This window comes from Pteropus medius, unplaced genomic scaffold (assembly GCF_902729225.1).
Source record: "Pteropus medius unplaced genomic scaffold, Ma_sr-lr_union100, whole genome shotgun sequence".
Lineage (NCBI taxonomy): Eukaryota > Metazoa > Chordata > Mammalia > Chiroptera > Pteropodidae > Pteropus > Pteropus medius.
Window position 1 is genome coordinate 1,782,101 of NW_024344253.1, and position 19,613 is coordinate 1,801,713.

General features: G+C 37.1%; 1 protein-coding gene across 2 annotated transcripts in view; it reads right to left on the reverse strand.

Moving 5' to 3' along the window:
• The window catches only part of DPYD (dihydropyrimidine dehydrogenase), a 701,368-nt gene that overhangs the window by 36,930 nt on the left and 644,825 nt on the right, over positions 1-19,613 (reverse strand). The gene's annotated exons all lie outside the window — the stretch shown is intronic.

A 19,613-nucleotide genomic window follows, 5' to 3' on the forward strand; every position in this document is an offset into this window, starting at 1 on the left:
CCCAAAGAGAACTTGCTAACTCTTAGGAGAGGTGAATATTCCTGGTACATCCAATGTCTCCCCTCCTGGTCCAACCTAACCCAACCCTCCTTCTCTGGGCGTCAAGAGCTTTCTTTATAACCTTCAAGTACAACTATGAAAACACCTTTTTTTTCTTCTATTTTATCCCCCTGTCCCGAAACTTCTTCCTGGATGCTCTTTCTATTTCTTTTTATTTTTAACATTTTTATTTTAAGCCCCAAACTTTGGCTTTTCAGCATACAGACCACTTAATGTATAAAGCAATAGGCAGTGATAAAACAGATTCCATGGACTATACTAGAGGGTTTTGGTCGAGATAGTGAGTAGGTAAATGCTGTGCTTGCCTCCTCCCATGACCACATTAAAATTAAAACTAAATTATAAAACAATCAACTTTAAAAAACACCTGAAGTCTAGCTGAACACAAGTTCTATAACTAAGGATATGCAAAAGAAGCAAGCCACGGTTGAAATGGTTAGGAGAGGCAGAGACACAAAACAGGCTGGCCCCACATCCATGTGTGGTGGTTGAAAATCAGGAGGGATATCTCAGCTGCAGAGGTCCTTGAGAGGTGAGGGGGTCTCAGCCCCACATCCAGCCCCTAGCCTGGAGCACCAGTGCCAGAAAGAGGAGCCTCTTTACACAGACACAAACATCTATCTGCCTGTGAAAATTAGCAGGGATACCTACCAGCTGCTTAAGACAGAAAACTATAGGAAACAAAGGTCCCCTCTTAAAGGGCCTATGCACAGACTCACTTACTTCCAGCCTGGGCTCTGGTGAAGGGATAGAGGCTCCAGAGGTGCCAGAAAAATACAGGAGAGACTGAGTTGTGTGGCTTCAGGCGAGGGCTGGAGAAACAGCCATCACTGTCCCTGTGTTGAACCCTACTCCCGTATAGCCATGAATGGACACCATCTTTCCTGAGTTGGGTCTTCCAGGCTCAGCATGTGCCATATCTGATTCTGTAGCAACCTGGTGAACACCACTCTCCCCAACATGGTGACCACTTGAGAGCCCACTCCATCCAACTCACTTACTGTCCTAGGCTCTTTCAGTAGCTGAGCCTTACCAACAGCCAGCAGGTGACAGCAGGCCTCAAGGTGCCCTGGGCTTTTTTCTGAGATGCCCCAGGCCCATTACTGGTGGCAGCCAGCCTCAGTTCACAGCGTGGCCACTCTCACGTGTCTATAGGTCCAGCACAGGCAGCAACTAATTGTGGATTGCTTTGTAGCTCTGACCAGGTAGCCCTGGGCTTGTCATAGGCAGAGATTGATCTTGGCCTGTACCAGCGCCACTCCCAAGAACCCCCAGAAGCAACAAACCCAGTGGCCAAATTCAGAACGCAGCAGGGTACCACCCAATTAGCCTCCAAAAAGGCATATTCAAAAGGTGGTCTCAGCAGGCACCAGAGCCTACTAGGGCAAAATCCGCTATGTGAGGTCAGCTCCATCACAGCAGTTCATACACTGTGAGCATGGCCAATCCTCACAGCCTGTCGGCCTGAGGATTAATACCACCCACTGATGTTCCAAGAGCAATCAGACTCAACTACAACAGGAGGACACACATACAAGAGACACTCTTGGGGCATCTGGCTCAGGTGATCAGGGAGACTGCTCCATTGAGCCCTACAGGACACCAACTACATACTGCAACCCTGCCAGGACTGGGAGATATAGCAGATCTGCCTAATATGTAGAAACAAACACAGAGAGGCAGCCAAAATGAGGAGACAAAGAAACATGTCCCAAATGAAGGAACAGGAGAAAACTCCAGAAAAAGAACTCAATGAAATGGAGGCCAACAATCAACTAGATGCAGAATTCAAAACATTGGTTATAAGGATGTTCTAGGAACTTAGTGAGAACTTCAACAAAGAAATAGTAAGCATAAAAAGAACATAAAAATCATAATAAAAGAACCAGTCAGAAATGAAGAATACAATAACTGAAATGTGGAATACACTAAAAGGAATCAACAGCAGATTAGATGAAGCAGAGAAGTGAATTAGCAATTTAGAAGACAAGATATCAGAAAACACCCAATCAGAACAGCAAAAAGAAAAAAGAATAGAAAAATGAGGATGGTTAAGGGATCTCTGGGACAACATCAACTATAACACTATTCCCATCACAGGGACACCAGAGGAGAAGAGAGAGAGCAAGGGATTGAGACCTGTTTGAAGAAATAATGACTGAAAACTTCCCAAACATGGCAAAGGAAATAGACATACGAGTCCAGTAAGCTCAAAGAGTCCCAAACAAAATAAACCCAAACAGGCCCACACAAAGATACATCATAATTTAAATGCCAAAGGTTAAAGAGAAAATCTTAAAAGCAGCAGGAGAAAAACAGTTAGTTACCTACAAGAAAGCTCAGACTGTCAGCTGATTTCTCAACAGAAATTTTGTGGACCAGAAGGGACTCGCACAAAATATTCAAAGTGATGAAAAGCAAGGACCTACAATGAAGACTATTCTATTCAGCATGGCTATTATCTAAAACTGAAGAAGAGATAGAGAGCTTCCTAGACAAGAAAAAGCTGAAGTAGTTCATCACCACCAAACCAAGAAATATCAAAAGGACTTCTTTAAAGAAGAAGGGAAAAAACAGTCAAACACCATAAATATGAATAATAAAATGGCAATAATTATGTACCCACCAATAATCACTTTAAATGTAAATGGATTAACTGCTCTAATCAAAAGACATAAGGTAGCTGAATGGATAAGAAAACAAAACCATAGATATGCTGCCTACAAGAGACCCACTTCAGATCAAAAGACACACACAGACTGAAAGCAAAGGGATGAAAAAAGATATTTCATGCAACTGGAAACAAACAAAAAGCTGGGGTAGCAATACTCATATCAGACAAAACAGACTTTAAAACAAAGGGTATAAGAGACAAAAAACAACATTTTATAATGATAAAGGGGTTAATCCAACAAGAGAATATAAACTCATATAATCATTTATAAAAGCACATAACTATATGAAGCAAATATTGATGAACATAAAGGAAGAAATTGATGATAATACAGTCATAGTAGGGGACTTTAACATTCCATTGACATGAATGGATAAATTTTCTACACAAAATCAACAAGGAAACAGTGGTCTTAAATGATACTTTAGACCAGATGGACTTAATTGACATTTTTAGAGAATTTCACCTCAAAGCAGCAGAATATACATTCTTTACAAATGCACATGAAACATTTTCAAGTGCACTACATGCTAGGCCACAAAACAAGTCTCAATAAATTTAAGAAGATTGAAATCATATAAGCATCTTCTCTGACTACAGTGGTATAAAACTAGAAATCAATAAAAACAACAACAAAACGAAACCCTGAAAAACACACAAACACATAAAAGCTAAATAACATGCTATTAAATAATGAATGAGTTAACAAGGGATCAAAAAAGAAATCAGAGGATACCATGAATGAAAATGACCCAAAATCTATAAAACAGTAAAAACAGTCCTAAGAGGGAAATTCATAGCAGTACAGGCCTACCTCAAAAACCAGAAAAATCTCAAATAAACAATCTAAGCTGACATCTAAAGGAACTAGAAAAATAACTGCAAACAAAGTCTAAAGTGAGTAAAAGGAAGGAAATAATAAGATCAGAGTGGAAAGAAACAGAGTCAAAAAAAAAAAAATACAAAAGATCAGTGAAATCAAGACCTGGTTCTTTGAATAGACAAAATTGGTGAACCTTTACCCAGATTCATCAAGAAAAAGAGGAGAGACCCAAATAAATAAAATCAGAAATGAAAGGGGAGAAGTGACAACTGACACCACAGAAATACAAAGGATTATAAGAAACTATACAGTTATGTGCCAACAAATTGGACAATCTGGGAGAAATGGAGAAATTCCTGGAACATAGAATCTTCCAAGACTGAGTTAAAAAGAAACAAAAAATTTCAACAGACTCATTACGACTAATGAAATCGAATCAGTAATCAAAAAGTTCCCCCAAAACAAAAGTCCTGAACCGAATGGCTTTACAGGTGAATTTCACCACACATTCAAGGAAGCATTACAACCTATCCTTCTCAAACTATTCTAAAATATTCAGTAGCAGGGAAGGCTCCCAAGCTCTTTTTACAAGGCCATCGTTACCCTGATTCCAAAACCCGACAAAGACATTACAAAATAAAATTATAAGCTAGTATCCCTGATGAACATAAATGCAAAAATCTTCAACAAAATATTAGAAAATTGAATTCAGTGATACTTTGAAATAATTATACTCCATGGTCAAGTGGGATTTATTCCTGAGATGCAAGGTTGGTTCATTATCCACAAATCAATTAATGTGATGCACCATATAAGCAAATTGAAGTATAAAAATCATGATCATATCAATAGATGCAGAAAAAGCATTCAACAAAATCCAGCATCCATTTATAAAAAAATCTCTCAGCAAAGTGGGAATAGAAGGAACATACCTCAACATAATAAAGGCCATATATGACAAACCTATAGCTAATGTCATACTCAATGGAGAAAAACTAAAAGTATTTTCCTTAAGAACAGAAACATGATAAGATGTTCACTTTCACCACTTATATTCAAGATAGTATTGAAAGTCCTAGTCACAGCTATCAGGCTAGAAAAGAAATAAAAGGCATCCAAACTGGAAATGGAGAAGTAAAACTGTCATTATTTTCAGAAGACATAGCAAACCCTAAGGATTCCATCAAAATATTGTTAGAACTGATAAAGCAGCAGTTTAAAATTAATAAAGTAGCAGGATATAAAATTAATATTCAGAAATTGGTTGCATTTTTTATAACAATAATGAACTATCAGATAGAGAAATTAATAATACAATCCCATTTACAATCGCATCAAAAAAATAAAATACCTAGGAATAAATTTGACCAAGAGGGTAAAAGACTTCTACTCACAAAACTATAAGACATCAATAAAAGGAATTGAAGAAGATACAAATAAGTGAAAGCATATACTATATTCATGGATAGAAAGAATTGATGTCATTAAAATTTCCATACTACCCCAAACAATCCATAGTTTCAATGCAATTCTCTATCAAAATACCAATAGCATTTTTCACAGAATTAAAGCAAATAATCCTAAAATTTGTATGGAACCATGAAAGACCTCAAGTAGCCATGGCAATCTTCAGAAAGAAGAACAAAGTTGGAGGTATCATACTACCTGATATCAAACTATACTAGAAGCCTATAGTAATCAAAGCAGCACGGCACTGGCATAAAAGCAGACACATAGATCAACAGAACAGAACAGAGAGCCCGGAAATAAACCCACACACTTAATGTATAACGAACAAGGAAAAAATATACAATGGAGTAAAGACAATCTATTCAATAAATGATATTGGGAAAACTTGACAGACGCATGTAAAAAAAAAAGAAAGATACTAGTCCACCTTCTCATACCATATACTAGAATAAACTCAAAATGGATTAAAGATTTAAATGTAAAACCTTAAACCATAAAACTCCTAGAAGAAAATATATGCAGTAAACTCTCTGACATCACTCTTAGTAATATGTTTTCTGATATATTTCTTCGGGTAAGGGAAAGAAACAAACAACAAACAAACAGAAAAAAAAAACCCAAAAGAGACTACATTGAATTAAAAAGTTTTTGTACACAAGGGAAATCATCAACAAAATGAAAAGACAGCTTACTGAATAGGAGAAGATACTCACCAGTGCTATAACCGATAATGGACTATTATCTAAAGTTTATAAAGAACTCATACAATTCAATACCCCAAACACAAACAATTCAATTAAAAAATGGGCAGAGAACTGAATAGTTATTTCTCCAAAGAGGAAATACAGATGGCCAATAGACATATGAAAAGATGCTCAACATCATTAATCATCAGAGAAATGCAAATTATAACTGCAATGAGATATCTTACACCTGTCAGAATGGCTATTATCAATGAATCAACAAACAAGAAGTGTCTGCGAGGATGTGGAGAAAAGGGACCCATCGTACACTGTTGGTGGGACAACAGTTTGGAGGTTCCTCAAAAAATTAAAAATAGAACTACCTTATGACCTAGCAATTCAACTTCTGGGTATTTATCTGAAAAAATCCCAAACACTAATTTAAAAAGATATATGCGCCCCTATGTTCACTGCAGCACTATTTACAATAGCCAAGATATGGAAGCAACCTAAGTGCCCATCAATAAATGATTGGATAAAGAAGAGGTGGTACATATATACAATGAACTATTACTCGGCCATAAAAAAGAATAAAATCTTACCATCTAGAACAACATGGATCGACCTAGAGGGTATTATGCTGAGTGAAATAAGCCAGAGAGAGAAAGACAAATACTTATAGATGGAATCTCACTTATAGATGGACTCTAAAGAACAAAATAAATGAACGAACAATACAGAAACAGACTCATAGTTACAGAAAATAAACTGATGGTTGCCAGATGGGAGGGATTGGGGGTCTGGGTGAAAAAGGTGAAGTGATTAAGAAGTACAAATTGGTAGTTACAAAATAGTCACAGGGATGTAAGGTACAGCATAGTGAATATAGTCAATAATATTGTAAGAATTGTTTATAGTGTCAGATTAATCGGGGGAGATTATATAGTAAATTATATAAATGTCTAAACACTGCAGTATACCTGAAACTAATATAAAATAATACCAAATGTCAACTCTAATTGAAAACAAAGACAAAAACAAAAATGAAAGGAGTATACATACTATAAAGGTCCTTCCAGACTGTCCACCAGAAACGATACCCATTTACAGTGCTGCCAGGGTTATACGGCAGTGACAGTGACCATTTCCTCTCTCTTTAACACTGTGTAGTGTTACATCCTAGGTCATCGAGTAGACGAAAAATTCCATATTATTTCCTTATTTGTCTATTTGGTATATATCTTGTTTGAATAGTAAATGTCTTTATGCATTAGGAATGTTAGAACTTAATCAGATATGTTGCTAATAAATTTCAAGTTTGATACTTTTTCAGATCTGAAATAGTTTTACGCATTTGAAATTTTAAAATTTCTTACATACTCAAATATATATACTCTTTTATAATAAATTTTAGCTTCCACGACTTGCTTAAAAATATCTTTTCCATTATAAAATTTTAAAATACTTACCAATATTTTCTCTAGAATTGTTGCTTCATTCACATATTTAAAAACTCTGAGAACATTTTTGGAATAAGAAATGGTATAGTGAATCTAGCTTTACTTTTTTCAAAATGTATAATGAATTGAACCAGCATTTTTTTATTGAAAATTTCAATTTTCCTAACGATCTGAAAAGTAAACTCTATCATATACCAACTCTCAAAAAAAAAAAAAAAAGATTCCATGTTTCTTGGCTTCTGCAGAGGGGGTAATGATGGGAAGGGCATGAAAATTTAGGTTCAGCAATAATGAGCTACATTATTAAGTTTTTCTATGTGTTTAAGTACCTGGAAACAGCGGCATCTACTGCAAAGAGTACTGAGTCTGGGGTCTGGAGATTAGGAGATTAAGGATCTAGGCCTTTCTTAAAATTATTTTTTTCCCCTGCAGATTCAAAAATTAAGTCTCTTCTAAGGAGTCTCTCATATTATTTACTCAGAAGATTAGAGAGGCACATAGAGCTAAACTGAAAAAAATTCTAATTGTAAGCTTTATGGTTGCTTGAATGTGCTTCAAAACTTTTAAAAAGCTTGTTTGTGTATTTTTAATGATTTTCATTTCAGTGGTTTAGACCAGGTCACCTGAGGATTGGAGTTTAGTGAGACAATTACTGTGCCAGTCGCAAGTGGAAAAGAAGGTTCTAAATTCAGGTGCACGGTTTTGGAGATCTCTGATTCCAGGATGATCTGTTACCTGCATGCCAACCTGAGCAAGGAGCATGGATCCATAGAGGACGCCTCTTATGTACGTAAGACAAACTCTCTATCATCATTAACATCTTTTAGTGAGAGGATAGATGATATGATATTATTTAGTGATGAAGTAAAAAAAAATAAAAAAAAAAGACAACAAAAAAAAAAAACCCCTCATTGTTTTTCACAGGTTTTGGAGACAAAAGGTTCTTGCCTTCAGAAGCGGGCAATTTTGAACAAAAAGCTTTTCATATAAAGCACACTAGGTGTGTCATTTATTGGGATTTAGTTATATAATAGAGGCCAAACAGGAGTATTTGAAAAGAAGGCCCTAGCTGTGCATTCTATAACTCTAGCTCACAAACATGAAGTGACTTTGATGCCACCGACAACGCATCTCAACTCTTCGGTGCGTCCCCAGAAGTCAGGCAAGAGTTCTGTGTCACAGCTCTGTGCTAGAAAACCATTCAAGGCAATGACATGGAAATTAGCACACCGAGTGTCTCACTTCACAGCTGAGTCCCTAGATTTTCGTGACTTGACAGGAAGATGATATCAAAGGCTGCAGAAAGGTGTTAAGGGATAGCTCAAATGCTAGCGTGTGTGGCGGAGCAGGTGAGCAGTTAGGGCCGCGTGTCACAGGCTGACAGGAGAGGGAGTGTCGGGATACTCTGTGAGTGAAGCGTTGAACACGGGTGCTATCATAGAAAATATGCTTTTTGTTAAAACTCTTAATATCTAGGGGGAGGGACAACCTTTCTGGCATGAATGCTCTACTGCTGTGAGGATCCAGTAAAAGGTCTTCTCAGGGTTTGTTTAAAAAGGTCAGCTCAGGAACTACTGACCCCCATGACTTCATACTGACAGTTTCAGCCCTTTCACAAAATCACTCTTGTCACTTCTAGCCTCCTGTGCTTTTCTGAAAACAAAACCCTCTACCACCTGCCGTCCATTATTCCATCAGTGAGCAACACGCGCTCTCTTCAGCTGATATTTCAATTTATTTGTGGTTAGATGTGCAATAATCCTCTGACTGAAGCTGAGGGAACATTTTAAAGATTTAAAACAAAACAAAGCCAGTGCTTCAAACATCTCTTCATGCAAAGCTTACCAGACAAAAAAAAATGTGGCTAATTCTCATCCATACAAAAGCAAAACTAAGACACGCAGATGGTCAGTGCCTGCCCTCTGCAGAGGGAGACGCGGGGTTGGCTCCAAGTAACAAATAATTATCCAGGTCCTTTGTAAATCAAGTTGTAGCACTTCTCCTGTGAGCATCCACAGAGACGGCTGCATGCATTTGCTATTAGCTCCTTCTTTGTCTGGGGATTTTGTTAATGCCCTTTCTTCATATAAGTTTGTGTCGCCTTGTTCTCACATTTGACACTAACTGAAATAGCCTTGCAGAACCTTTGTTTCTATTTTCTTCAAAATGTGTATTCCTCAATGAGGTTTCATCTTAATCTCTTCTTTTCAAAAGGATATGAATTGAACATGCAGGGAATCAGCCTAACAGGACCGATTACCAATTTCCATTTCCTTTCAGCGCCTTTGCCACCCATGGGCCTCCTAGACAGCTTTCCTTGAAGACAAAGGGCATCTGAAATGGACAACTTTATTTTATACACTGGTCTGTCTTAGTGGACGACAGAGACTCATCGCCCATAATAAATCCTTCCTCTGACCCTTTCATATAATGCACAGCTGAGCTAAAAAGGAAATCGATGTTGCAATTTTAATTTAGCACTTTCGTTCTGTTAATTTATCTAAAAAATCCTATGCTGTGACTTTCCCTTGTCAAAACAGCCAATTCCTGTCAATGTGAAAATGCTTCGAATTTCTTCCTCCCCCCCCCTTTTTTTTGATGGTGTGGCTTTAAAACCACGGGCCACATACTGAGCTTTCCACGTTTCCCCGTGAGCGCAGAGCTCCTTCTGAAATCGATGTGAGTGCGGCAAGTTGGAGAAATGCGTAGGGACTCCAGGGAGGAAAAAATTGGGCCTATTTTGTTTGTTAGCTTTGCTAAAGATGCTCGTGAAACACGACAGAAACAGGATACCAAGTGTCTGAGGTGTGTACTTGGTGAGGAAGCCTGATCATTTTAGTAAACTGGGCTATTTAATCATGATTAATCCCTAGAGAGAGTTCCAAGTATTGAACAGCACTGTATTTTCTGTCAGGGCACCGAAAAATGACTCTTGGGTTTCATTCTTTTTCTCTCTGTATTTCAGAACCTGAGGATAAGTTGCAGACTGCTCTGGCCACACTGCTGTCATAGGGGACTGAGGCCAACTCAATACCACACAGCAACCAGTGCTACGGTGAGAAACCTCTGTGCATGTGTGTGCGCACGCACACACTCACAAACACACACACACACACACACGCAGATCCCACAGGGAGGCAGAATCTGTTGCCTTTTTAACAGGAAGCCTGTGTCAAAAAAATTGTTTCTTCAAGTCTTTGCTCAAATTACCCTCTCAGTGAGAACTTTCCTAACCATCTTATTTAAATTGAAAAATTTTCCTGCCTCCCACCTATACCTCTTCCATGCCTCTTTTTCTTCTTAGCACTTATGACTTTCAGCCTCACTTTATAATTTACATACTTATTTTGTTTATTGTCAATCTCCATCCCAAGAAATACATGTGTCCCGACGGTTCGCCAAACTATCCCTGGTGCATGGTATAGTGTTTATTTAGCACATGGTGGGTGCTCAATGAAAATGTTTCCTAAAGAAATATTACAAGGCCACATCTGCCAAACTGTCCCTTGCATGTGGGAATGGCAGCCTTGCACCTGTATTGTTATCGCAGAATGGAGGCCCTGTGTAGAGAAGTTACTGTAGGCTGATTCACATGATGGCAGTGTGTGTGTGTGTGTGTGTGTAGGGTGTGGGGGAACCACCTTTTCTCTGAGAACTCTCAGGACTTCTATAAGAACTGAGTCTGGTACAGGAGAAGACGCCTGACTCCAGACCCAGAACAGACCCAAGTGTGGGCTTGTACATAGACCTTGGGACTTGTGTGTTGTAGAGACAAACCTAACTGGTTTGAGTTTAACACAGCTTTCAGCTATTGGTCCTGCATGCTTTAAGTAAAGTAATTCATTATAAGTACCACGCCAAACACCACAGGGGCAACAGCATCCTGGCCTATGTCTGGCAGTAGATTATTGTCTAGGGAGGCTAGCCTATGTTTCAAGTCCAGAGTAGGACATGAAGTATACTGTCTTGAATCTTGAAGGATGGCAAAACTTACAGTATCCAAGACAAGATGAATAGCATAAAAAGCAATGGGAACTATGTTAAGAGGATGAGAATGCACTGGAGGAATAGCAATTAGCCTCACGTGGTCCCACTTACCTTGTGGAAATGTTTACTGGAGGAAATGTTTAAAAGAGAGATAATTCTAGAAAGATAGTTGGCTAGTTACATTGGATATTGGGTTTTACCTATTTATTATATTATCGGAGAACCACTTACAGCTTTTCAAGAGAGAATAGACTCCTTAAGAAATCTGCTTCAGGCAGGTTGCTTTATTTTATTTTATTATTTTATTTTATTTTATTTTATTTTGTGGGAGTAATAGGGAATAATGTTAGTCAAGTTAAATTAGTCAAATAAATAAATATTTATAAGTACTGGACTGTACTTATTTCACCCAAATTCTAATATTTAAGAGATAAAGAGTCGAATATTCTGGAACAGAGTCACATATTTGCTTTTCAAACACCTTCCAGACAGAGACTTTGCAACCATGCTCATCAATCTTTGTATGTGCTGAATGGTCAAGAAATTCTTCCTTATTTCCAAACAAAACTTTTTAACCTTTATTATAACCAGTTTTATCTGATCTCATCCTCTATGTAAACAGAGAATTATCATATGGCATTGCTAAAAGTCAGCCTGCTATATGCTTGAAGAGAATAAACAAGTTAGTTAAAATAATCCACTGTTCTCAAAAAACCCCATGGCTTTTGTCTCTCCTTATGTTATTTATTTTACCCCTTTATTAAAAAAAAAAGAAAGAAAACAAAACAGCTCTTAACTCTCTTTGCTATATTATATTTCTTTCTGAAAACTGACAGTAAAACTATATTTTGATCTCAGAAGAGTGTGGCTATTGTAGAGACTAGTAGGTGATCATTTTGTGACTCTTTTATGCCATTGATTGATCTTTTCGTCCTCAATTGTTCTGCTCCAAATACTTGTGCATCCACACATTACATTAATGTAATGTTTAATGTAATTAAACATTACATTACATGTTTAATGTAATAATGTAACCTTTTTACATTAAACATAAGGTTACTCTTATGTTTCCTCAGATAATTTCGTCTGTTAGATCAGACCATCCTCTATTATCTTCAAAGTAAAGAGTAGCCACCACGTGGCCAGGGAATCGTGAGACATGGTCCTGACGCATTTATTTACATTTTAAAGGTAAAAACTTCACTTTTCAGTTGATGAAACAGAGGCTATAATTTTTAATGCTAACAATAACATTGTAGGTTCTCATCTGAATCCTGAAAACTAGGTATTTTTACATATCAGAAACATATTTGCTTCGTATACCAGTCAGTACTAAGACATACACACAAAGAGTTAACCATACTTCTGTAGTTAAAATTTATTTTTCTAATAAATTCTGCCTCTAATATTAAGGCTGCGGTTTGGTGAGTTCATTGAGACTCTGTCCTTTATTATCCTCTGAAATTGGTACTATCGAATGAGTTTAAGAAAACCACTAAAAATTTAACTGAATAGCGTTTGAAATATAGTACCTTCAATAGCCCAGAGGACCCTCTTACTTTCTAAATTTGATAAAGTAAATATATGAAGAAAAATATATATGCTCCTTGACATCACATTTATATACTAGCTTTTTTTTTATGAAATTTTTCTTTATTGGTCCTTTGAATGTAAGATCAACAATCTAGATGCTTTAAAAATGGATGAGAGCATTTATTAACCAAGAAAATATACATGAATGCATATCAACATTTACTCTTGTTTTTTTTTTATTCATTCATTAATCTTTTCCTAATTTTTTTTATTTTATTTTCTACTCAATCTTTAAGAGATTTTTTAAAAAAGCTTCATTGCATCATCCTAAGCATCCTATTTCCTGCGTCGCCACTGGTGTGTTTGGGCAGACTCCCTTATTGAGTTGTCAGGATGGTGCGGGCGATGAGCCCTGCAGCATATAGAAGGAGCCTGGGTGATTTAGGTCAATGTACATTAACGAAGCTGGGTCCCGCCAGGTATGGTCTGCCCTTGACAAGTTCCATGCCTGCATTTCAAATGATGATATGTTTTTTCCATTTTGCTTCTGCTTAGATTTTGTTTCATTAAACAACTTTGGAAGAAGTATTTTACACTCCCAGTTTCTGCATGAAAGTCACTGATCAATGGGACTATGGTTTGGAATGACACATGCCTGATCTGCAGGAACCAGGGGAAAATTTCATAATGAACTTTTATATCACTTTGCTGAGCAAATGGCTCTCCCAGCTCTGTACCAAATAGCACAGATTTCTGGAATTTTAATGTGTTATTAGTTTGACCAGACAGATTTTAATCTCAAATAAAATAATTCTCCTAACCTTTAGGTTATTTATTTGTCTTAACGGTTTGTTATGAGAAGAGGCAAAGACTCATGTTAACTGGGTCACGATGCTTTAACATTATAATTTCAGCAACTTTTCTAAGTAATTTTAAAAACACGGAGAGGCACAGTTTCCCAAGCAACAGCCCAGGGAAACCAAAGAACTAGATTTATTCCAAACACAGATTCAATAGGTCAGTGTCCATATACGAATCTGTGTTTTACATTTTATATTATTTCCTTCAACATGCTTCAGTGTCTACCAAGGATGAAAATATATAGCCTCCATTTGGTCAGATCCCTACTATTTGGATAAATATTAGGAATAAAATATTTGTTTTCAATGGATAGATGTCCACTTAGAAAATTTAGGTTCTACTTAAATTTGTCTGCATCTTTGAATATCCTGAATGATACACCTCCACTCTCCTGCTCCAAATACTTGTGCATCCACACATAGAACTGTTTATCTGACCTTCTCTTAGTGATTTGCTGGGTGATCTTTGCCATACAAATTTAGGAAAGCCACTTACTCCTTTTATCTGCTCAATGTGGGGCCCATACAAGCTCTCCAAAAACCCGTGGGCCTTAACATGGAAAGTTAGAGAGCACTTAACTTTTTCTAGTGGATTTAAATAGAAAAACTCTAATTTTATCCTGAATAACATTCCAAGGAAAAGGTATTAGTAAGTAAAACAATAACTTCTGTCATATTGTTTTAGCTATAATTTTGAAATCTTTTAAAAAGATTCTTTTAGAATAAACTAATTAGTGAGAAAGAAATAAACCATTTGTTTGGGGAAGTAATAAATGGTTTCAGGACATAGTAGTAGCAACACCCCAAATTAACTCTTAGATTAAGGGTGGCAGAAAACAGGAACTATTCCGAAATAACCACCTTCTCTTGTGTAAGTTTAGGACTGTTGGTGAATGGAAATGGAACGTGTATACTATGTATCCCATTTTATGTGGATGAATCTCCTTTTCAAAAGGCTTTCTCTGCCACATAAATATTTTTTTTTTTAACAAACCAACCAAAAAGTACCTATCTTAGACATTCTGATTTTCTCATCACTCAGATGAAACATCTAATTTGTTGTAGAAAATTCGGTAGATTTCGGTAAAAGAAAGAACACTAACCTCAAAACGAAAAAGGCAAGGGAAATGATATAACCAATTGGAGCGATAAGAAAGGTCTGCTAAACATGAGTGAGGCTTTAAAGCATGTGCAGAGTCTGAACATCGTGGCATAATGAGAAGAGGCATTCCGAGTCAAAGAATAATGCGTACAAAGAAGAAAGAGGAAAACAAATCACATATAAACCACAGACAGAAGTCTGATTGGAGCTTAGGGTTTATGGAGAATCGTAACCTTGCCAATGGTACATTGAAAAGGAAGCCTGAGCGTAGGCAGTAGAGATCCTTGAGTGCTGGCTACAGAGTTAGAGTCTGGGTAGACAAAGTGTACCATCGACGCTTATGAACTTGCATATGTCCCTCATTGGCCTCCTGAGTCTTGCTTCATCTCTCTACACATTATTTCTGTATCTAATTTTTTCTTTCCCTAAAAAGCCACAGAAACATCTCTCATCCTGTTCCAGGTTCCTTTTCCTATTATTTTATGACATTAAATTATTCTTCTAAAAAGCTCAACTTGAAGGCTGCTAGAAAGGTCATCGCCGAACCATTTCCCCCATCCTCATTAAGCTTTATTACCCAAATTAGGTTCAAAGTGCCAATAATTAGCCTCTACTGTAGTTTTCTACTGGCATTTTTCCAATTTCAATTTTTCTGTTACACATTTTCCAAGTCCTTTTGAGACCTTTGACTCTACTTTTCCGTTTCTAGAGCCATTTCCTCGTCTTATATGCCACTGTGTTGTCTCTTTTTTGAAACATCGACTCATGACCAAGCTCCCTTTCATATATTCTTAGATTATGGAAAAACTCTATCAAACAGAAGCCATTAACTCCCACACATGCCGTTATATATTGCAATAATAAACCTTGTATGTATTGCTGATCTTGCATGAACCAAGCACACAGTAGTAGGTACTCAATAAATGCTGAATGAATGAATGAATGAATATTGATTCATGTTGGAATACATGTTCCTCATAACAAGAACTAGTATTTATATTCTACATCCTCATCTACTCTCACTGGTATACTTAATAAATGCTAATTAAATGAATGTAATTAATCTCCTCAAAAAAAGAATGCCTATGGAAAAATCCCAAGGAAGTACAAAAACGAATAAATTTTCTCACCTCAAAATACACAGAGCCTCATAAACAGAGTTTAAGACAGTACAGAATAAACTCTTTAGCACTCATTTACTGTTGTCTGGCTTATAAGCTTTTAATAAAGTACAGCCATTGTTAATTTTTTTAAAGCGCGACTCAAAGGCTTCATATCTTTCAACTAAACAAGAGTTCTGGGTTTTTATGACTTGCACAAACAAACGGAAAGGAATGTGGTTAGAGTTATCCATGTCTAATATTTTAATTCCATTGTTCAATAATTCCCATTTCTTTGCATTAGTTTTGCTTTATTATACCCTTCTAATACTCTGAAATATATCTATAAAACTTTACAGCCCTTTTCCAATGGCATATGGTGTGTGTTCTGGAGAGAAACATGTTTATGAGCTGAAAGATGGGAAGAAAATGCAAAGTGCTCTTACGGGACTGGGAAGGGATGGCTGCTGCCCGTGTGGAGGGAACGCTGCAGTATATCGGGCTCACGCAGCCAAAGCTGAGCCCTTCTGTTTCAGCAACGGATAGAAGTCTGGGAAGGTATTATGCCAACTCTGATGCTCTTAGGCTTTTTTCCCCCTGCTGATTGAAGTCAATAGTTCCTGAAACAATACTTTAATTCACAATAATGTCTGTTAGGAAGGAGAGAAATTTAGATGTGGACTAAGGTGTGACACCAAATATAATTTTACTGTCTTCTCCCACCTGAGCCCACCTAGACTTTGGGGGCCAGAGTTAGCGACAGTGCTCCTTGCGGAAGCTGTCCTTCCATAATCATTGTTGTAAGCCTGCAGGTCCTTGTTCTGAAAGGTCCCACTGTGCTTTTAAAATACTTCACTTATTGGGCTCTAGATTCAAATTTTCAGCTGCCTCCTATATCTCGTCCCATTTGTCTTCCATGTCACAATCACAGCTCTAATCACATAGGCACAGAGACTAGAAACCTTAGCATGATCTCTTGCCTCTCCCTTTTGCTCACCAAGTGTAGTCACATCTCCACTCCATTCTCTCCTACTTGCATCTACCCTTCATCTGCATTGTTCTTCCCTAGTGTCAGGCCTTGGCCTTATCTCACATGGCCTGGTGAGCCTTTCCCACTGAAACATGCCAGGAACTCACTATTCCTTTAAGAAAGACTTAACTAACCCATTAAATAAACAACCACTTTCCCTCCTGTATACTACGACCCAGGTGGTTTGCTTATAATTAACATCCCTTCATGGTCTCAACCTAGTTCATCTTTGAAGCATTACTCACCCCCACTCCCCCCACACACACCCTGCACTGCTCCACACACCCATTGAGTCAGCAGCACTGGGTGTACTTAGGGTTTTCCGCACACTCTACTCAACCTTAAATCCTCTTGAGCTTCCTCACCCTCTGAAATATGGTTCCTCTGTCAAACTGTGTCTCAGAGGCTCTGGTATATGTTTCTGGATTTCCCCAATTAGGGACAACCCCACTTCTCTGCTCCCTGACGCTACTGGTATTGCATCTCCATTTTATTCTGCTTTTTTATAACAAAATTACAAACTGTAGCATTTGTAATTTTATTTCCTGTAGCACCGGTCACTATAAGTTGCATCTTCATGTCTTCTTCAGCGTCTCCATTAGCCATTTGACAGTGTATTTTAAGTGGACCCAGAATTATCTTTGCACAAAATATTGGATCTACTCATGAGGATTCTCCAGGTCTCTATCTTGACATTTCTAAATGCCTCACCCTTTCCTGCAGATATTCTACTCAAAGGTAAAATTAAAAGGTATGGTCTGCCTTAGCAACGTGGAGAAACTTCACCGGAGGTCAGAGAGGGTCCTCTCACGCTGTCTGCTGCTCAGTGATTATCAAACATAGATTGGAAGATAAAATATTTAAGAAGAATGGTTCAAAAAATCCACTTTCCTGGATTCTCTAAATTTTATTGAAGGTGCTCTAAATTTCAGCGTTAGCTATCTACTTAACCGAATCATCCTTTGTAAAATTCTTGTCACTATCAACAAGAATTTTTGTGAGGGAGAGTAGAAAGTCCAGCACTATGAAACTTACTATTGCCATTATTTCAGAGCTATTGTTCTAGAACATGTCTTCTTCCTAAGGATATCTCAGACATTTCTTGAGGGGTTCCTAACAGAAAAAGTTATGCTTCTCTTCTTTTGGTTTACACTTGCAGCTCTTGTGATTTGTATTGTGATTACTCCACTTTTTGCATTAGTTGTCAGGCAGCTCAGAGTCTAATTTTCAACCTTTCTATATTGTGTACAGGGCCACTGACATATACTTGGCTAGTAACTCCATTCCACCTCCATTTTATTTTTCTGAATTTAATATTTACCCTCTGATTTTTTATCGATCATCTATCTATTATCTATCATCTATCTATCTATCTATCTATCTATCTATCTATCTATCTATCTATCATCTATCATCCATCTACCATTTACTTACCCAGTTATTATTTATTGACAAACATTGTAAGAAGTTTTAAATGTGAACAGAGTTTGGGAATAAATAAATATTCTAGCAATTTCTTTTTCATATAGAGTAATAAAATAGCATAGCAGGTACTCAAGGATTTCCTGATTGAATCCAAAGAATTCCAAAGCATTGAAAAACTCCAGAGAAAAAGGCTATAGGCTACATGTAATCAGTCACTTGAAGGAACTTAAATAGGCTTTTGGTCAGAGTTGAACACAATAACGTGGCACTTATTCTTAGTGACTCATGCTTCATAGCTTTAGGTAAAAAGAGTGAAGCAACATGTGCAATATTTTTCCTTACCACAATTCTCATTATGAGGACCTGAAAGTGTATTTTTCATGAATGTAATAATAACCAGGCACCACTATATCAGCTAACTCCGCTAGATAGCAGTCACGAAAAGAACATCAATATCTCTCTTACCTCCACCTGAGAAAGGTTAGTGTTATGGGATGTGCACGAGAAGAAGGGCAAGGAGCACGAATTGCTGGTCCCTGCGATATGTCAGAGCAAGACACCTGGAATACATTGAGAAGGTCAAGAGCTGTGGAAGCTGAAGAAACAACTATTTGTGTGTGTGTGAATGTTCACAGGATCTGAAAAAACCTGAGTACAAATGTCAGTCTTCATAACCTGATCACATGTGACTCAATACAGAGGTGAACTCAAGACACTCCTACTGAGAAGTTCAAAGTAAACTCTTGAGGAATGAGACTGCAATGAACCAAGAGATCCAGTCCTAACAGGAAAGAAATCCATAAACAAATTTTCCATGTTATGCTCAGATGAACTAGCAGTAAGAAAGGATCATTTAAACGGAAAATTTTTAGTTTCTAGGGTTAGGTATGATTTTTTTTTTTTATGTAACAGAACTTTTTTTGTTGCTTATTTTCCTCAGCTTAAATGCTTTTTAAATGAAGATATATGGTTGCTACAGTGCCTACAATTTAGAATATGTTTGAAAAGATTTCTGTGACCTTCATAATTACTGTGCTATTAAAAATGAACACAAATAAAATTGGGAGGCACATGGGAAAAGAAGTCCAAGAAAAGCTGTTTTTATAAAAGGATATTGTTAAAGATATACGAAAGATGTAATTCACTTATTACCCGCATCAGGCTTTCTTACACCTCAGCATTTTTTAGGTCAATGAGCAAGTTACTGTTAATGCATTCATAGGCAGGAATATCACAATTGATGTTAATACTTAAGCTGAAGTACTGAAACTACCAATAAACGTTTATAATGCTATGATTTTTTCCCCTTAAGTGATATAGAAATACTCCTATAAATAAAATACTATACCATTCCACTAATCTATTCCACATTCATTAACTTGGCCATTGTATAGTTTACAGGGAGA